This window comes from Astatotilapia calliptera, chromosome 3 (assembly GCF_900246225.1).
Source record: "Astatotilapia calliptera chromosome 3, fAstCal1.2, whole genome shotgun sequence".
NCBI lineage: Eukaryota > Metazoa > Chordata > Actinopteri > Cichliformes > Cichlidae > Astatotilapia > Astatotilapia calliptera.
Window position 1 is genome coordinate 19,717,965 of NC_039304.1, and position 21,779 is coordinate 19,739,743.

At 38.2% G+C, this 21,779-nt stretch overlaps 1 protein-coding gene and 1 long non-coding RNA gene across 2 annotated transcripts in view; one reads left to right on the plus strand and one right to left on the minus strand.

Annotated features, from left to right (window-relative positions):
- The window catches only part of LOC113018834 (obscurin-like), a 159,194-nt gene that overhangs the window by 14,797 nt on the left and 122,618 nt on the right, over window positions 1–21,779 (minus strand). The window lies entirely within an intron of this gene.
- On the plus strand, window positions 12,459–16,276 carry LOC113018850 (uncharacterized). Its single transcript, XR_003271863.1, has 3 exons — window positions 12,459–12,678; window positions 13,804–13,938; window positions 15,222–16,276. It is a non-coding gene; the product is annotated as an uncharacterized LOC113018850 (long non-coding RNA).

Consider the following 21,779-nt stretch of genomic DNA (forward strand, 5'->3'; position numbering starts at 1 on the left):
ATAGTGACGCATGACAGCCACGAGAAGCCGACGGGTAAAGAGATAGTTTTTTATCGGATTACGTTGTGGAAGAGAAATTGTTCAAGCCATGTTTCCGATGCAACAAAGAGGCGACAGATGGCCTGGATTGCAGCCATTCGAAGACCAAATATAACGTCCAGGAACACTTCAGCTCACATGTTAGTCTGCTCCAAGCATTTCCACAAAGGTAGGTCTTCTGTTGTAGTTATTACGTAATTTATCATAACATAATTGTTGATGTAGGTTACAAATAAGTCTTATATTGATTTGAATTGAATTAGTTGCGCTACGCTGCTTTGTTCACTGTGGCTTTGCGGGCTAATGTTTGTTGTGTTTTGTAGGAAAACCAGTCTACAAAATGCTGGAATGCGATCCAGACTGGGCACCTTCTATCAACCTGGTCATACCGAGTTTAAAGCTGCTATCATAGCGAGATTTGATCGGTTAAGAGAGAGAGCGATATCAAAACAGCCACGAAACGTCCCGCATATATGTGCCCAAGGGTTGTATTGAAGCAATCAAGTGATGAATAACTGTTTTCCAGTATGTTGTGTTTTTTTTTTTTTTGCATTGTTGATTTATTTGTCAGCGAAGCAGCTAATAAAGCATGATGGAATACAATTTTGCATCTTTCTTGTAAGATTCTATAATAGAATGAAACAATAATGCCAGTTATAAATAAAGACAATAAATTGAATGAATTACGAAACACTCATTTTTTTTCTATTAGATCGGAAAATGTTGTGTAATACTACAACCTGAAACGACAAATAGATTGCGTTTGCCTGTACAGGAGATAGAGGGAAATAATTTAACAACAGCTGTGAAATGGAATAGTCCAAATCACCAAAGTAAACTGGACCTGGGCTTGTTGCAGGGAGCTGAAGTTAATAAACATCTTGTGAGTGTATGCGCTAAAACTTAGGACCATATAATAATAAAATGTGCGTGATGAAAGTTGGGCAGCACGCTAACGTCCTTACTTCACTCTGTATGCTCGTATGGGTCTGACCCTTTTACTCCTTTGATTTTTTCCTCGTCCTTTTTTTTTTTGCCTTTTCGTCAAGTCTGTCTTTGTACGGACCTGCCGTGTTGTCTGTCATTTTGTACATAACTGTTTTTGGGGAAAATAAAATGCAAGTAGGGATTAAAACTGCAGAATTAACGATTACCGGTGCTGGAAATACTAGAGCTTGATGCAGTGTTTTGATTTTGTTGCCACGGGTACCCACAAAGCAATGCGTGAAAGTCACGTGGTCTGTCAATCTCTATAAAATGAGGCCATATTGTTGTCTGCAGTTCAGAGTTCATTAAGTGAAAAAGATGCAGTGTGTGTTTCTGATGAGAGCAGACTCTTTAACTAAAGCCTCTAAGATTCATTTAAAAGAGGTAACATGTTAAAAACAACTGAAGTAACTGCATCATATGTTGGTGCAACAGGTAAAAAATAAAAATAAGACAAATGCAGAAGAGAAAATATTGGATGTTACTGTTGTTCTTAGTGGATGTGGTGGAGCAGCTGAAACAGGTTCAGCATTTGTTCTGCACTTCATGTATTAGAGCTGCACAGCAGAGAAGTTACTCTGATATGTTTTGTTCTCTTCACTGTGAATAAAAAGCTGCTTTTTACAGTTTTTTGTTATCAGAATAAAAGAAAAATATTTTACTTAACAGCACAAAAGAAACAGCTACAAAGCTGCAAAACAAGTGATTTCACTTATTTTGATGGCAGATGATGTGGATGAAACTTACTTAATACAGTCAGTCTGATGATGTCACTCCACTCTGTTAACAAATAGTCCCTTCTGCCCCGGCAGCTGTATCCTTCACCATCAGATTCAGTAACTGTGACTGTGTATTCACTGGATGTTCCACGTATGTTTTTCTGGCCTCGTCTCCATTCATACCTCCACTGAGCTCCTTCACCTCCCCGAATCTCACATCTGACAGTGACTGTCTCACCGCTGTATATCTGAGTCCAGGATGGCTGCAGGGTCACAGTGGGCTTAGTGGGAGCTATTCACATAAGAATAATCCAGTTAGAAGAAGAGAAACATAAAAACATGGCTTTTTATAACATAAGAGGAGAGTGACTGCAAAACAGCTGATTCACAGACAAACAGTTTAAACTTTAAAGCTGTCTTGGTTTTATTGCTCTTGTTCGTGGTAATCACATTTTTTTTTCATCGCAGTGTCAATTTGACTGAAAATCAACATTAAAAATGTTAATAAAAACAAACAGATTAAACCTGGTAATTTGCTGATATTTAGACTCTGCCAGCAGCGTGACTGAAAACAACCAGGTGTGCACAAAACTAAACTGTGAGACTGAACATCAACACATAAACACACAATATCATGTAAACAACTTCAGTTTCTCAGATTTTACATGGTATAAACAATTTTTATAGTCAAATATTGACCGAAACTAGACTGGAAAAAAATTACATTCTTATTTTGCCCCAAATTCATTATGTTTAATTTGGCAAATTAAAGATAAATAAAGTAAAAAACAAAACTGCTGCTATGAGTAAACATACCAGCAGTTAGAGAAAGGCTAACGTAGCAGAGCAGTCTCTCCTAAAATGAGGCCAAATTGTAGTCAAATCGAAACTTGCTAAATGCTAAAAGAAAAGAACTGCATCATGACACTGAGCTGCAGTGATGAAAACTCCACATGTGCAACAACTGAGGTGAAGAAACTGGGATCATTACATTTGTATTTCATTTTTCATCAAACCTACTGAATATGTCCAACTTACATAATACAGTTAATTTGGTGGCATCACTCCACTTTGTCCAGGAGGAACTTCTTTTACCCCGGCAGCTGTATCCTCCACTGTCAGACTCAGCAGCGCTGCTGATTCTGTATTCTCTGGATGTTTCAGGTATGTTTGACTGGCCTCGTCTCCATTCATACGTCCACTGAGCTCCTTCACCTCCCTGAATCTCACATCTGACAGTGACTGTCTCACCTCTGTATATCACACTGCTGTATATCTGAGTCCAGGATGGCTGCAGGGTCACAGTGGGCTTAGGAGGAGCTGTTCAAAAAAAATATATATATCATTAGCAGACTGATATTTGGCTTGAAAATCAAAAGGTTCTTTTTTTTTAATAAATAAATTAAACCAGGTAATTTAATGATCTTTATATTTAACAATTTACGTATTTCTACATCTTCATATTTACATATTTAGACATTTAGGAACATATAATCCATGAGTCATCAGTTAGCTCTTGTTTGCTAACAATGCTGTTAAACTTCCAGCAATGGATTCAAAGCTGGAAAATGCTCTGCTCTCATAAAGTGATTATTAGTTCATAAATGGTGAAATACAAAGTATTCATGTAGCAACAAAGTCAAAACTACACAAAACCTTTGTAAAAACATTTATCTGAGTTCAGTTTTACAGAAAATAATCTTCATTCAGAATAAAATTAAATTCTTATTTTGCACCAAATTCAAGATGTTTAATTTGGAAAATGTAAAGATAAATAAAGTAAAAAAAATAAATAAATACTGCTATGAGTAAACATACCAGCAGTTAGAGAAAGGCTAATGTAGCAGAGCAGTCTCTCCTAAAATGAGGCCAAATTGTAGTCAAATGGAAACTTTGAGGAATATGAAAAAGAAAAATGCTAAAACAAAAGAACTGCATCATGACACTGAGCTGCAGTGATGAAAACTCCACATGTGCAACAACTGAGGTGAAGAAACTGGGATCATTACAGTTTATATTTCATTTTCATCAGATTTACTCAATATATTTTTCTTTTGAGTGATTACTGTTTATAACTCCATTAAAACTTTGTTTACTTTTGTTGATATTTTGTTGTACTTTTGTATGAAATGTGTAAAATAAATTAACATTAAAATGTCCTGTTGTGTGATCAACTTACATGATACAGTCAGTCTGATGATATCACTCCACTCTGTTAACAAATAGTCCTTTCTGCCCCGGCAGCTGTATCCTCCTCTGTCAGACTCAGTAACTGTGGTTCTGTATTCACTGGATGTTTCAGGTATGTTTGACTGGCCTCGTCTCCATTCATACGTCCACTGAGCTCCTGCACCTCCCTGAATCTCACATCTGACAGTGACTGTCTCACCGCTGTATATCTGAGTCCAGGATGGCTGCAGGGTCACAGTGGGCTTAGTGGGAACTGTTCACATAAGAATGATCCAGTTAGGAGAAGAGAGACATGAAAACTCTGCTGTTTATAACATAAGAGTAGAGTCACTGCAAAGCAAATGATTCACAGACAAACAGTTTAAACTTTAAAACAAAGTCACAACATAACAATTTCAAACTGTAACACAACATTTTTACAAAGTGTGCAGTATTTACTTTGCACAGTTATCATCTTTTGTTCAGATTCCAAAAGTTACAGATTATTTTTCATGAGTTGACAGCAGATTAAGAAGACTGGAAGAAATTACAGTGCGAGAAACGTTTTCTAAAAGTTCTGATGAGGTCATCATGTGAAACTGGTGCAGTTGCTGATTTGGGACATTGGAGTGTGTCACACTTGTAGTTATTGTATAACAAACAGGTTCTTGTGGCTCTGACTGATTTTCCATGAACTGAACTGTACCAGTTTCACATGATGACCTCATCACAACCTTTATTTTTCATTTATTTGAAAAAAATTATTGATTCCATGAACAACAATTACATGAAAGAATCTAAGTGTAACCTGTAATGTAGCAGAACAGTCTCTAATAAAATGAGGTTATATTGTAGCCAAACCTGAAACGTCGAGGAATTAATGTAAAAATGCTAAAAACAAAGGAAGTAACTGATCTGCAGTGATAAACTCCACATGTGCAGCCATGAGGTCAAGATGGGAGAGACTAGGATTATTACGTTTTGAGTGAATTCTTCTATCAAAATAACAAAATATTTTTCAGAGCGATTATTAAATATTTAATAATGACATTAAAAAATATTTTAAACTGCTTTTGATACTAACCAAAAAGCAAAAATTACACTGTAACATGGCAGTTAGCACTATTGTGCTAACTGCCATGTTACAGTGTAATTAGTGAATATTGATTTCCATTACAATTTGGAGAAGACCTTTTTCAACTCTCAAAATTTTTTAAACTCATTAGTTTCCTGAATAATGACTGAATCGCTTTTAGTTGTGACTAAATTCGTGTTTCTTCTCCTTCCTCTGCAGGTGTAGATGCCTCCATCAGAGACAGAGATTGCACTCTTAGAGCTAAAAGAGATGATCTTATTTTCAGATGAGGTTTTTCTGAACAGAGTAATTCACCTCACAGGTCAGTGTCACACTGCCCCCTGCTGGTGTGGTTGTGCTGTCTGCTGTCAGAATGGCCTTGACTTTAAGTTCTGTAACTTAGACAAATATGAGGCTATTATTGTGGTCCTTTTAGTGGAAGAAGGAGAAACCCACCACATCTGCCACACAGATGTTCCAGCTGGTTTTATTTCCTACTGCAACTGAGACTCAAATACAAGGTGAAGAGCAGGTGAGCCTGGCTGAGTAATACGCCACCTGGTGGTTTGTTCTGAGTGTGACAGAAAGCCTGAGCCTGTGAGCCTGAGCTCAGGGTTAATGAACCCTCGATTACAGAAAACCTTCCACACTCATCTGTGGATCTGTCACAGCAGAAGTGCAGCAAAGGTCACAAGTAATAAAACAGACAACAAAGAGAGCAGGTGAGCTGAAACTTGACCACACGTCTGTATTTTAAGTGCTTTATGCAAAACTTTAAGACTTTCCAGCTGATAATATCTGTGCACACAGATGTTTTGACATATTTACAAACCTGATCACACACACAGAGATAATAAAATGCACACGAGGGTTAATATATATACACATGACTTTGCTACAGTAAAATCTCCAAACTAAGCTACTATCATAGAAACACCAAATTAGAGAAAAAGTATTTTGTGTCCATTCTTCCAGTAGAGTCCACACACTTGTAAATATGTGTCTCTGTAACAATGAGTGGAGTGCAGAGGTGTGAACTCAAATGCAGGAAGCAAAATAACTTAAATAAAGCTGAACTTTAATACCTAAATAGTCTTAAAATGGAAACATACAAAGAATCAAAACGTAAAACTAGAAATAAATAAACTGTCAATAGAAACAACTAAGAGATGAACACACATGAGTGTTCACAGATGCTCTGACAAAGACTGACAAGACACAGCAGGACTATTTAAACATGACTGGGAATGAGAAACAGTTAAAAACAAACAGAAAAATCATAAAAGAGGAAGAAAAATAACACAAAGGAGGAAAGAAAACAAACCTTTAAATTAAAGAGGAAATAATTTTTAAAAAAACTAAACAAAGATGGGGAAGAAGCACTCAGACTAAAATGATGAAACACCATGACAGTCATAAATGAATAAATCTATATCGATGGCACTTTGTCCAGTTTGTTTTACTTGTTACTCTTGTGTATGTGAAGTCTTTAACAACTTTTAGAGGTTTTTTCAAGAGGACACTGAGGCAGACAGCACACCATGACACTATAAATAACTGAGAGTAAAAATTCATAATAAGACTCATTAAAGTCTTCAGGCAGGACTTTAACTGGCTGATCTGTGGTTGAGTCTGTTTTCAGATTAGAGTTACCTGCATTTACCCTAAACTCATCACGCTGTGCTGTAATAAATTAGATTGATCCTCCAGTTCATCAGCATCTTGTGAATCCTAACTGTGATCTGTGAGGATGGACAGATAAATACTCATGAAAAGGAAATCAGGCAGTTTCACGGCAACAAACTCTAGTAAATATAAAGTTTGTGTATCAGCTGAGTGAAACATCTGCTCACATGGTTGCACTCTTGATACGATCATTTTAATATTTTAACCAATAAATGCAGTGGAGTGTGAGCTGTATCATATACAATATTTTGTCCCTCAGGTTATTCCTGAAATATAGTTTGTTTCAAGTTTGTTATATGACGGGTCACATTTATTCATCTGCTTCTTCCTGGTCCGCTCATGTCAAAGTCCGCCATCTAGTGGTTAAATGGAGGAAGTTGCGAGTAATAATGGCTAGAGCTCCCTGTCTGTGATAGTTCTGCATCTGCTGCTCTTGAGATGGGATAAAGTGTAAGTTTGGGCAGATGATGGATTGTTTCTACATATTAGTGCTCTGTCCTTCTTGTGGGTCTGTGAAGTTTGTTACATTACTACTGTAAGCTAACTGTTAGTGCTTTGTTTTGCCTGTTAGCATAAAACATGTCAGCATGTGGTATTTGTATTTACGTCACTTGACAGGCTTTGTCCATTTATTGTTAATGTTGTGATCTTGCATTGGTCATGTGACATGTGTGCATCTACACTGAGATTAAATGTACTTGCTCTGTTTTGTTGTTACAGTTTTACAGACTGAAAGTGGTACAAATGGTACATCAGTAAAAGCTGTGAAGAACGCCACAGTCTCCACATGGAGCGCTTACTGAAGCCATTTATGTTTAACTGCACAGGCTGAATAGAAGCATTGAGCCTGTGCAGAAGATAACATGTAAACACAGGGAGGATATTATTGAGCACATTATAGGAGATAACAGCTACATATATAAACAGGAAGAAAAAGATCATTTCTTACCTTCAGCATTTCCACAGATGACAGTACTGAGCACTAAAATAATGAATAAAACCTCATCAGACATTATACAACTGACAAGATCAAAAACAATATAAAGTAAGACTTTATTAAAGATGAACAGTAATAACCAGTAATCTGTTTGAAAATAAAATAAAATAAACATAAACATCCAAACTGTTGTAACACAGTGTGTAACTATAAGTGATGCAAAAAGCAGCAGTGTATCAAACATTTAAACACTTAAAGAATCACAAGTCTGCTTCGTTCCAGCTCTCAGGTAAACAGGTTAAAGCAGTGACTCACTGTAATTCTCACAGATCAGAAACATTTTCATTAATCGCTGCCGTTCAAACAATGTCAGACGTGTACTTACAGAAAAAGCCCATCATGCAGAGCAAAGAGTGCCCCATCATCACATCCAGCCGGCTGCACTCTGATCCTCAGATAATCAAACAGTTTTACTTTGCAGAAAAAGGAGAAGTTGTGTTTAATATAGATACAACAAGAGTTTTTCTACAGGCTCTTATTCTGATTGGTCTCTCTGTGCTTCCTGCCCTTTGACACGAAACTTAAACAGCTCCTGTAGCAGTTGGTTGATATGTTTATATTTCCTGTCCACTGCAAACATAGAAGCTTGTTTCTTGTGTTGTGTTGTTTCCTTTTTCTATAATATACAAAGTTGTTGTGTTGCTTCATGTAAGTATACATGTTTTGCCCTTTTGGGGTATTTTTTGGGTGCAATATGTTTCCTGGCAGGTTTCTGCAGACTGGGAGTCACTGAGAGTGAATATACCAAAACAGCTTTTCTACTTTGGTGCCTGTATTTTCACTAAAGCCTTTAAAGTATATATATATATATATATATATATATATATATATATATATATATATATATATATATATCCTTTTGATTGTTTAACAGTGGAATTAAATTAAATTCTTACTTTAGGCTGCATTAAAATGTCTTTATTTTATTTGACTCTTAGCTGAAACATCATCATGCAGTACTATAGTGAAAAGGCTCCTTTGACCTCAGACCTGTGAAAGTTTTCACCTTGTGGTTAAATTCTGGTTTTAAGTTTGGTGGAGACCCAAACACAGGAAATGACTCAGTGTCTGGCTGAAGTGAGACTAAAGACTTTTATGTTTCACCAACTAAAGTAACAATTAAATTCATAGATAAATTCAAAGTTATATTTATTATCTGTTGTCATTTCAAAGTAAAGCAGGAACTCATTTATTCTGCAGACTGTTCTTTGTCTTGCTTTGACATGTACAGATGCACACTGACCTCAGCCTCTGACTACATGTAAACACAATAAAATAAAACAAACTGATGATGTGAAACAATGATTGAAACACTGTAATAATGATGTTTGTGTGGATGAGGGAAAGGGGAGGCAGGAGGAGGAGCAGAGACCCGAGGCAGCCGCTGGTCCAAGTGTCAGGTGCACTGAACTTCAGGTAAGAAGTTATGACCTGCAGTCTGAGTCAGATATAAACCAAGTTTAGGTGGAGTTTATTTTCGTTATGTTGACTTTTTCCGTACTGTGTACTAGCTAGCATGACAGAGTTTCTATACAGCTGGGTGGGTGCTATGAAGATGTTGAACTTTATTTTGTTCATAAGGTTAATTATTAGAGTTGCCAACCGTCCCGTAAAAAACAGAATCGTCTCGTATTCAGAGAAAATATTATGCGTTTCGTGTTGAGGTGAAAAGACACACAGTTTGTCCGGGACTGCAGTTTTTGTGTTGGGTGTAAAAAGCGCACATGATGCTGTGACGTAGGCTAGAATCATGGCCGCGGTCAACGACGGTCCAGGCGTGGGATTTCTCTTGTGGAAATATGCACATTATTATTATTTTTTCTATTGGTAGGTGGCACAGTGCACTTGTTGCAAGTAAGGAAGCTAGAAGACTGGCAAAGTTATGGAAGCAACACATTAACAAGAGAATTCTGCGTAAAACCAAAGTTACTTTCCCTAGTAACAAGTAACTTGAAGTAACTGAGTTACTTTTGATAGAAGTAAGTAGTAATGTAACTAAGTTACTAATTTAAAGTAACTTACCCAACACTGCAGATAACTGATCACAGGAACACAGAGACTTACCTGTGGGTCATCACAAAATCTCTATTGAGGTCACAAAAGTGTCAACTTACACTTTGCAGTCAACATAAATAAATAAGTGAGACTTAAACACTGTGTGATTCCACAAATGTTAATCTGTCCAAATGATTCAGTGATGTGTAGACTAATAGATCAGAAGATACTGTGGTGTATTACCTACAACATGACTGTAGACGGATCTTATCATAATTATTCCTGAAAGACTTTTACCTTTATTTTTACTCATGTTGCCATAGTAACTTTAACCTCCGAAGACCTGAACTCTTTCATAGCATTTTTATTTCTCTTTGCTATTTGGGCTGATTGGCACCTGATGAATGTAAAAACAAAGAATTACTTTTTATTGATTTTGCTCTACAAGGGCCTGATATCCACATACGGGGACATTCGTTTGAAAATTTGATAGAACAGTGGCAGAATAATGTCCTCGTGAGTGGATATCAGGTCCTTGTAGAACAAAATTTAGTACTGTGGTCTAGACAAGACAAAATGTGATGTCCACATTTGTGGACGCCACAGGCTAAATCTTGAAAGCATGCTGAGAAAATGCACAAAGCATTGCAACAAACCACTATTGAACTGTTCACTTATAACTGGACCAAACTTCCAGTTCCTCTTTACACTTACTGAGGTTTGATAAGAAGAATAAGACGACACCACATTCACACCAGAGTTTTTGAAGTGTTTTAGAGCAGTGGGTTGATGTGGATGATGGTTTGTCCTTGTATATTATGTGCATGTGATCACAGCTCTGGGCCCTGTCCTCAGGCCTCTGTCTTCCTTCTGCTCTCTTTCAGGTGCTGTTTGTTTTCTGTGTCATTTCCTCTTTTTTATTTTTTTTAAATCTCTTTCCTTCTTTTAATTTCTTCTTCCTAATCTGGACCTCCCCACCTGTCAGCTCTGACATTGTTACAGTAAAGATGTGTAATCTTTTTTTCTTTTACTTTAATACCTGCAAATAGTTAATGTAGCAGTTAAAGCACAGTTTCTATAGTAAATGTTCTTCCTCATTTTAACTCTGCAGGCTGATGAAGGAAACAGCAAAAGATCATTGAGGTTTGTTTCAGTGCAGAGATGGTGCAGATAAGACTGCAGCTCTGTGTGAACTTGCAGTTATACAAATAACAATGTTTACACAATATTTTCCATCATTCACGTCTTTTTGAGAAGTGATCCTTCCTGTCACAGTCTGATCTACAGGTCAGAGTCTAAACACTTTCTGCATATGTTCATGGTCTCAATCATTAAACCTTTACATCTTACTGACATGTTAATATTATAAAGTATTTTCCTCATCGGGGTATGAAGAGGACAATAAAGTGCAGTGTGCTTTAGGACCTTATGTTTGCTGGATACTGATGGCTTAAAATAAGACACTGCTACACACAAAACTGTTGTCTCAAACCACAGGCTGCATTTCCTCTTTTGCATGTGGCCCAGTCGAATATGAGGCCGTTCAGTAGATTAAAAATAAACCTGTGGCAGAACAGACAGTAACCACCAACAACCCTTCACACAGCATTATCGGCATTATTCTGTATTGTCATTTTTGTGGTTTGATCCTAAGGGTTGTGTTTTAAGCTCCCTGCTGTACTCACTGTACACTTATGACTGTGTAGCCACATCAGACACCACCTCCATTGTCAAGTTTGCTGACGACACTGTTGTTGTGGGCCTGATCTCTGACAACATCGAGATGGCCTACCTGGAGGAGATTAGGAACCTGGAGACCTGGTGCCAGGAGAGTAACCTCCTCCTAAACATCAGCAAGACTAAGGAGCTGATCGTGGACTTCACTACAAAGCAGGCGAGGAATTACAAATCCCTCATCATCAGTGGCACGCCAGTGGAGAGAGTGGACAGTTTCCGATACCTGGGTGTCCATCACTCAGGACCTGTCATGATCCTGTCACATCAACTCCCTGGTTAAGAAAACCCGTCAGCGTCTCTTCTTCCTCAGAAGACTTAGAGACTTCCATCTGCCACTGAAGGTGCTCAAGAACTTTTACTCCTGCACCATCGAGAGCGTCCTGACGGCAAACATCTGCACCTGGTTTGGGAACAGCACCAAGCAGGACAGACGAGATCTGCAAAGAGTGGTGCGCTCAGCCGAACGCATCATTCAATCAGAGCTCCCTGACCTGCTGTCCATCTTCACCAAGCGGTGCAAGTCCAAAGCTAGGAAGATTATAGAATAGAATAGAATAGAATAGAATAGAATAGAATAGAATAGAATAGAATTCAACTTTATTGTCATTGCACATGCACAGGTACAGGGCAACGAAATGCAGTTTGCATCCATCCAGAAGTGCTTTAGTGATATAGATATATTACAATAGTATAGATATGTAAGTATATTACAGAAATGGGTCTATTATGGTATGTTATAATGTACACGGTATGAAGTATGTTGTGAATATTCTATAACTATAAGTATGTACAGGCTGTAGTGAGTACAAGCTATGTACAGGCTATGAACAGGATATAAATATGAAAAACTATACAGAATATGAAATAAATAACTTTACAGAAATCTGAGATATACAGCTATACAGAAATGGGAACTATGCAAGTTGTAAACAGTTGTAGGATTAAAGATTATTGAATGTACAGAATGATTATTTACACAGAGCTATACAGTAGTGCAGTTAAGATAAGTGAGGGTGTAGATAGTTTCTACAGAGGCTGCACTGTAAAAAAAATCCGTAAAAATACAGTACAATCTACTGTATAAACGTGAAGGAATTTTCCGTATTAGTCATTTACAGGTATTTTTCTGTATTTCTCAACTACTGCAATGCATTGTGGGAAAAAGAACCTGAAAAGGAGGGAAAAGTAAGCGCAAGAGCAGCCATTAGGCTTCTTTCAGGCTTCATCTGGATTTTGGATTCTGAAGTTGGAGAAACTGCCTTCAAATTTCTGTGGTAAGTATTAAAACTCATGTTTCGTTTTATTAAAATAATGTTTTTCAAAAGACTCCGTGTTTTTATTTAGAAAGAATTGTTAATTTATTTGTTAACTGGTTTCGGCTGTCTCCAGACAAGTCAGGAATATTTTGCTGACTCATTTTTTAAAATAATTGTTATTTAGGTTTAACATGACTTAAGCTTTATTTTAATTAATGTTAAAATAATTTTTACTGTGATACCACCAGTTTTGCCCTTCAGTGGCTGAACCAGTTTTCATAAATATTATAGTTAGCTGTCTGTGTCTCTCTGGGTATTACACAGCTGTGACTGCTAACTAGCTAATTAGCGAAAGTCAGCGATGTGGATAACTGGGAAAGTGAGAACTTCATGGTTCTAGAAATTATTCTAGGACTCTAATAAGTACTGTATCAATACCTGTGTTTTACAGTTGGCTCTACTGTACACTTTAAAGGGTTTCAGGCAAAGTTACACTAACCCTAGTTTAAGCCTTAGACCTTACTGGCTGACGCTAGCAAATGCTACTGTTAGGCTCTGATTTGGGCTGCTAAAGTAAAGACTTTTAGCTAGCTGACCAGCATAGATTATTTCGGTGGTTAACAGACTGTAGTGGTAAAATTATTGAAAGTATAGTTTCACCTCAGCACATTTACAATTACAGTATGTCTATTTTTTAGCACATAGAAATGTTTAGTTAATATTTACAGACAGACACATTTTCCCTGTAACTGTGTTTTTACTCCAACATTTGTTGAAAATGTAATTTATGAAATGCTGAGCAGCATTTCTTGTATGTGGAATATTTTTGTCACCCCACTGTGCTAATGTGATTAAATACTAAAAATTATTACTAAAAAAATTCAATAATAAATCAATAATAACTATTTCTTGATTGAACTATAATGTAAGCGCAGTGCTGGTGTGCAGGGGCTCTATATGCCTTGTCTATATCAAGCTTTTAGCCAAATATAAGCAGAGATATTTGTATCTTTCTTAAAAATCCAGATCCTTACAGATTATTTGAGAAATGGATCAACAGCTATTACTACTTGAAGCACTTTAAGTCCTGCAGTGGAAAAATATCCCTTATTTCACCTTTGATCACACACTTTGGTTTTCCAGTGCAGAGCAATGGCCAGGAAAAGGAAAGACTTCCCCGAGTGAAAAAAAAGATGAAGATACAAGCTGGTGATGATCCAGAGCAGCTGGTCTCAGGAAATGAAGAAAAACCCTGATCACCTTCTCTACAAACACAAGGTGAGTTTAATGTTGTGGTTGATTTAGTTTTTCAAGGTATGTATGTTACTTTAATTATAAACTGCTTTTGTTGCAACAGAATGGTGTTATGTGTATGCAACTCTACGTGAATTATAATCCTTTGTAGGGCTGCGTGATATGACCAAAGTCTCATATCCCAATATAAGACGTATCTCTCCTGATAACGATATATATCACAAAATAGTGCATTTTCTGTAAATTCTGTGATTCTCGGGCAACTCGACTTATGTGAAATGTTTTCAGTTGGGCGTCGTGTACCTGGAGTCGAGTGTTTTGACCGATGCATGAAACTATACATTTTTAGACATGAGTTTAAATGGCCGCCATTTTCTTTCTGAGTATTTATTAGACGGCGTGCTGCAAGGAAAAGCCTGTTCTAACGTTTGAGTCTAAGGATTATTTTGAGCACCTGACGACTCTTTTTTGCTTTTCATTCGTAAACTCTCTCGAAACTCTTTCATGTGATTCTTGTGTAGGTGGTTAAAGAGGTTTGTCATGTTCGAGTGGTGGTGGGGACCAGTTTGTGGCATAATTTGCATAGTACAGTTTTCTGGGGCGTGTCAGACTTTTCATAACCAAACCATGTCCATGCTACAGAGGTAGCCCCTCATTTAACAATAAGGTCCTCGATTTCTTTTGACTGGTCCTTCTGGTTCTGCCTCATCCTTGCTGGCCATGCTGGTATTCTCTGTGCCTTCATCTGCGTGGTGACTGTAAGCGCCATTTATAGTTACTTGATGTTTTTATTTGAGGTCATTTGTTTGATGCATATTCTGAAATTTTATGTTTGAGAATAATGTATATCATTTCAGTTTAGTTTGAAAAGTCTCAACAGAAACTTGAGCTTTATTGTGAAAGGTTTATGTGGAAAATAAACAAGCGGACGGCGGAGCCACACGATGGTTTTATCCTCATTGTTGGTAACGAAAGTACGCGTAAAAACAGTCACTTGTCCGTCCATAGTGTGGTTATTTTAAGTATAAGAGAAGGAGAGAACTTTAAGAAATAATATAGCAACTACAGTGACCATCAAAACCATGAAAAAAATATTGCCGTAAACAGTTTATTTTGCAACACCACAAAACAAAGAATAGTGTATAATATGAAACGATAGACATTTTTATATCGTAATCTGATATATATCGTCATATCGCACAGCCCTAATCCTTTTTTTGTTTATGTTGTTTATGCTCTAGGTAAAAAAAAATTATAAAAATACAAACTTTTTAAAAATGTCTTGTTGTTTCTCTTTTTTTCCTCAGAATAAATTGCGACTAGTCTCAATGGCTGACACGGAGGAGCAACACAGCGACACGTTAACTCCGACTGCTGCAGTTCCTGTATGAACTGAGCAACTCTTAAAATCCAAGGAAAAGCTGAGTGTATTTTACTTAAAGCTCAGATGGACCTTGATGTACTAACATGCAGGCTGCATTCAGGACTTTGTCACACTGTTATATGAAGAGCGGTAACAAGACTTTGTAGTAATTTGTCTTACTATTGTCTTATTTGTTGTGATTTAGGGTCTGTGCGCACAAGCAGAGGTTTTTGTTTGTAACTGTAACCTCGTTTTCAGAGCCTTGTCTAACATTTAATGGTCATGAAATATGTCAGACTTTTTCCTCTACTTAACCAGCTTAGAGAATTTGAACACCGTGGAGAAAAAGGTGTGCATTAAGGATTTTGAACTATGATGTTTAAGTGTTGTCACTGCTGAGGATTCGTGGACACAGATCCTTATTCACTACGCTGCTGTTTACAGTTTAACTTTTCATCAGAACAAGCACTTCTAATTATACTTTGCTCCTCACTGACAAAACAAGTCCCGTAAATACACTTTTATCTTTAAGTTTGGGACAGTAATCTGTCTTAATTTATTATGTGTTGTAGTTATCATATGGGGAAAAGTCCTGTGGTTATCCATCAGTCCTGTTCGAATAAACCCAAAGTTCAGGAACATCTTCTTTAGATCTGTTCAGTTGTATTCATGTGGCACCACTTAAACAGTCAACAAATTTTGACTCAAGTATGTTATATTGTAAGGTAAAGAGCCCAAAGAGTTAATCTCAGACAAATGTTCACACAAATGTGAATTACATTCACTTCATTAATGAAGTGAATGCAATTCAGTAATCAAAGGTGTTTGGCTATAACTGACTACATGTGTATACTGTATCATAAGTGGACAGACATGGATGTAAACCACACCTTAACCATTTGGCTGAGGCAAAACTACCACAAGGCAGTGATTCTAACTAAAAGGTACTCTGGATATTATTAAATGTGAACATGTCGTTAAATATGACATTTTTTGTTTGTCAGGTGTCCTGTTTGAAGAAAACACTTGGTAGCCACTTGAATGAATGTAAATAAACACATTTACATGAGGGCAACCTGATTTCAAGGAAATAAAAATGCTCAAATTTGAAAGCTTGTGAGTTATTTTGTTCATGTATCAGATGTTTAGTAGTTTTATGACAAGATGGATGCTGTCATTATATTTAAGTATAGTGTTTGAGTTAAGGAGAATAAAAGAATATTTAACATTAATTGTACCAATGTTGTTGTGTACGAAGCACAAATTAATTTAAGTTTTAATTTATGAATTTTTGAGTACATGGTGTACTAGGTTGTAATTGCATAGAAATGTACGTTTAAGGATATAAAGAACTATATTTAATGAGTTACAGTGAAAAGAAGTGCTTGGAAATAGTAATATAAACAGAAATTTCAATTTTTCTATTAACGGAAAATATCAGTTAATGATACAGAAAATATACTGTGAATAAACGGAATTTTCTGTTTTATAGCTGAAGGAAATGTCCGTAAATAGTACAGAGAGTATACTGTAAATCTACAGAATTTTCCGTTTTATCATTTACAGAAAGGTCCGTCAAACCTCCGTAAAAAAACAGAAAATGTACTGGCAGAAAATTACCAGGACATTTTCTGTTTTTCTACGGAATATTTTTTTACAGTGTGTATAAAGTGCTAGTGGTTGTGAGTGGTGGTTCAGTCCATGTTATTATTGTGTGTTTGAGGGTACAGTTGTCCATTGTGGGTGTGTGTATGTTCAGTCCATGAGTTTAACGTGGGTCAGATGTCAGGAGGCAGAGTTCAGGAGTCTGACAGCTGTGGGGAAGAAGCTGTTCCGGTACCTGGTGGTCTTAGTCCGGAGGCTCCTGTAGCGCCTCCCAGAGGGCAGGAGGGTGAAGAGTCCATGTGATGGGTGACTGGGGTCTTTGATGATTTTCCCAGCCCTTTTCAGACACCGCTTCCTGTAGATGTCTTTTATGGCAGGAAGTGGTGCTCCGGCAATGCGCTGGGCGGTTTTCACGACCCTCTGCAACGCCTTCCGGTCCGAGGCAGTGCAGTTCCCGTACCAGACTGTTATACAGTTGGTCAGGATGCTCTCAATGGTGCAGCAATAGAAGTTCACCAGGATGTCTGAGGACAGGTGGTTCTTCCTCAGAGTCCTTAAGAAGAAGAGGCGCTGGTGAGCCTTCTTGACCAGCTTGGAGCAGTTGGTCGTCCAGGTGAGATCCTCGGAGATGATGGATCTCTCCCATCCCAACAATGGACTCTTCTCACTGTTGAGGTCTGGGAAGCGCTTCCGCTCCCTTAAGGCCAAAACAGAGAGAATGAGGAGGAGCTTCTTCCCCCAGGCTATTCGGGCCCTGAACCAGGTGTAGGACTGGACTCTCCCACACACATCACTATAAGACTGGACTCTCACACACATCACATCACCACACGCACTCTGGTTTTTCTTCATGCACACTTCCTGTAATTTATAATCTCTTTCTGCTACTTGCACATTTTTACTGTGAATTTCTAAGTTAAATCTGTAAATTTTGTAATAACCTGTAAATTGTAAATGCTGTAAAACCACTGTCATTTAATGGTCGGGCATTGCATTGCACAGCTACAAGCATTTCACCTCATGTCATACTGTGTATGGTTGTGTGTATGACAAATAAAATTTGAATTTGAATTTGACCTACAGAGAAAGTGAAATGTACGTTCTCTGCATGCTGTAAATATTAATATATCTCTGTCAATAAAGAAAAAAAATCTGTCTATATCAACACAACAGCATACATGGAACGCCATAACCAAGTGGCCGGCATAGTGTACAGAATCATCTGTGCTGAGTATGGCCTGGAAGTCCCAAGGTCAAAATGGGAGACGCCCATGCTGACGTGAGACGTGTTATCAAGAATGACCGAGCTAAGATCCTGTAGGACTTCCAAATACAGACGGACAAAATGGTGGTGGCTAACCAACCGGACATAGTGGTGGTAGATAAGAAGAAGGTGTCTGTAGTGATAGATGTAGCGATACCAAATGACAGCAAAATCAGGAAAAAGGAACACAAGAAGCAAAAGGAAATACCAAGGGTTCAGAGAAAAGCTAGAGAAGTTGTGGTGGGTGAAGCTAACAGTGATCCCAGTGGTAAATGGAGCATTAGGTGCGGTGACTCCCAAGCAAGGCAAGTGGCTCCTGCAGATCCCAGGAACAACATCGGAGATCTCTGTCCAGGAGAGCACAGTCCTAGCAGCAGCTACGATACTGTGCAGGACCCTCAAGCTCCCAGGCCTCTGGTAGAGAACCCGAGCTTGAAGGACTGATCGCCTGCAAGGGGCGAGAGGGGATGTTTTTTGTTTTGTTTTTTTTGTAATATATGTATAAAAATGTTCCCTCTTGCCCCTGCGGGTGGTCTGTCCTTCCAGCTCAGGTCCTGTTCTTCTTCTTTACACTGCAGATAGTTCTAATGACTTAGCTGTTGTTGTTGTCGTTGTCCTGCTTCAGGATACATTTGGAGCCAATAAACAATCATTTATATTTCTGAAAGCATTCGTTGTTTACCAGCATTTTTTAACACCTGCCTAAAACCTTTGCACAGTACCATCTACATACATACATATGTGTCCAACACAATCATCATATTACAGTGTTTCAGATGTTATTCCATGTCATCTGTTTTCTTTCATTGTGTTTTGCATGTAGTCAGATGCTAAGGTCAGTGTGCATCTATACATACACGTCAAAGCACGTCAAACAACTGTTCAGAATAAATGAGTTCATGTTTACCTTGATATGACAACAGATAATAAATTTAACACTGATTTTTTTTTTTTTTTTTTTTTTTTGCTGTCTGACTTTAGTTTCAGTTCAACCACACAGTGAGTCATTTTCTCTGTTTGAGGCTCTGCCGAGCTTAAAACCAGAATTAAACCAGAAAATAAGATCATCAGATGCTATTTCATGCTAAATCTTAATACAGTTTGTCTGTGTCTAACTGCCTGTCTGCATCATGACTCCACATTAAAAAAAAAAAGAATTTCGAGAACGACTGAAAAATCTGACTGTCAGACTTCAGATAGATGGAAAAGATGAAGTCAGAAAGATGAGTCCAGAATACAACTATCACTGTCAGTGCAGAGTCCAGGAGGTATGAAAGTGATGACAAGGGGCTGGGTACAATGCATGTTAGAATAGAATAGAATAGAATAGAATTCAACTTTATTGTCATTGCACATGCACAGGTACAGGGCAACGAAATGCAGTTTGCATCCATCCAGAAGTGCTTTAGTGATATAGATATATTACAATATATATTAGCAATAGTATAGATATGTAAGTATATTACAGAAATGGGTCTATTATGGTATGTTATAATGTACACGGTATGAAGTATGTTGTGAATATTCTATAACTATAAGTATGTATAGGCTGTAGTGAGTACAAGCTATGTACAGGCTATGAACAGGATATAAATATGAAAAACTATACAGAATATGAAATAAATAACTTTACAGAATTTGAGATATACAGCTATACAGAATGTTGGGGAGATGGCATTTATAGATGGCACCATCAATGCATGTGGATATACAAAACACTGGATAAAGATGACTCCCAGTCTGTCAGGAGAGGAATACTGGAGCATGATAATGATCCACAGGATGCAAAAATAATTTTAAAAAAAGGGCAAAATATGTCTCCTGACTTGAGCTAAAACCTTTGTATATCACAGAGAAAGGAAACAGCCCACTCAAGAAACAAGCTTCTGTGTTTGCAGTGGACAGGAAGTTAAACATGTCACCTAACTGCTGCAGTCACAGCTACAAGAGCTGTTTGAGGCTTGTGTGAAAGGAAAGGAAGCACAGAGAGACTGTTAGATTCTAATATTATTTTATGCCATGTTATACCCCGAATTAAAGATTGTGAATTATTATGTAGTTTTAGTTTGCATTATTCTCCTGAATTAGAAGAAGCTGATAACTATTACATTAGTTAAACTGATTTGCATTACATTAAATTGCTGACTTGTTGTGAATGAATGATATTGTTTTATGATGCATTATATTGCTGAGTTATAAGAAATACTGTTCGCAGAAGGTTATTGTCTAGTTTGTCTGAGTAGAAGAGAACAGAGTGTGCTGGAGTTTTCTGCCCCATTTCAGCAGGAGCAGATAAACAGGGAGCCAAGGTCGTAGCTCAGGCGCTGTGTGAGAGAGAGCATGTGAATGTTTAGGCTTTTTATGATAAGGTGGAGGCACCAGAGGCTATAAAAGTTTGAGCAATGCTCCACCATTTTGAGATTTTGAGGCTGTCTGCATCAGTGTCCATCTCCCACGCGTGTGTTCATTAAAATCATCGTTTGACTCAACCCGGCCGGACCAGTGTTGTTATTGTGGTTTTTTCTCTTGTCTCCATCCCCAATATTTTGAACCTTAACAGCTTGGGGGCTCGTCCGGGCTCTCCCCTTTACCATCTTTGCTCTCTCCTCTACCATCTTTGATGTGACCCTGACCAAATGCTAAAGCAGCTGAACCCGCAACAACAACTTGAAAATGTCAACAGTGCTGCAGGAAAATGATCTCATGCAGCAGAGACGGAGAGCGGTAATCCAAGGCCCGTTTCACTACACGGGGAGATTTCTGTCAGCGTCTTTTCTTTCTGAGAAGACTGAGAAAGGCCCGGCTCCCACCACCGATTCTGACCACCTTATATAAAGGAACTATTGAGAGCATCCTGAGCAGCTATATCACTGTCAGGTTCGGGAACAGCACCATGCCGGACAGACAAGCTCTACAGAGGGTTGTGCAATCAGCTGAGCGCACCATCCGCTCCGAGCACCCTGACCTGCACGCAATCTACAGCAGGCGGTGCTGGACCAAGACCAGGAAGATCGTGAAGGACCTCAGCCATCCCAACAACAGACTGTTCTCTCTGTTGCTGTGTACGTGACAAATAAACATCTGGATTTGGAAAACGAGGCACTCGCAAAGCCACCAGCATTGTGCCTGATTGGACACACCCCTCTCACACACTCTTTACATTCTTGCCATATGGAAAAAGACAGCTTCAGCTGACAGAGCTGTGACGAGACGCCCATTAAGCCCAGATGAAAAGTGAGGCCGAGCAAAACCATGCTGACCTTAACAACTCTGCATTAAAACTGTGCAGGACAGTGACGGACCAACAATGACCATCGGACAGCAAAAAGGGCGTGCCAGAAACAGGAGGAGTAACTGAGGTCAGGAGGCACCTCAGAATGGACAAAACACCAGGAGAAAATAAGCTGAAGGCACAGGTGTCGGGGCTCGGCCAGGAGCTGACCTCTGAGAAGAGCCGAACAGCAGAGCCGCAAAAGGACGTGGAGCAAAGCAAGGAAAACATCGATGTACTTCAATCTGAAGTGGACGGAAAAGATTGTGAGGTTTCTGCCCCTCAGTAAGAGCTCAAGGCATCAGAGCAGAAAACTGAGCATGGCTCAGGAGGAGCTGGCTGATTATCGAACCCATCAGACT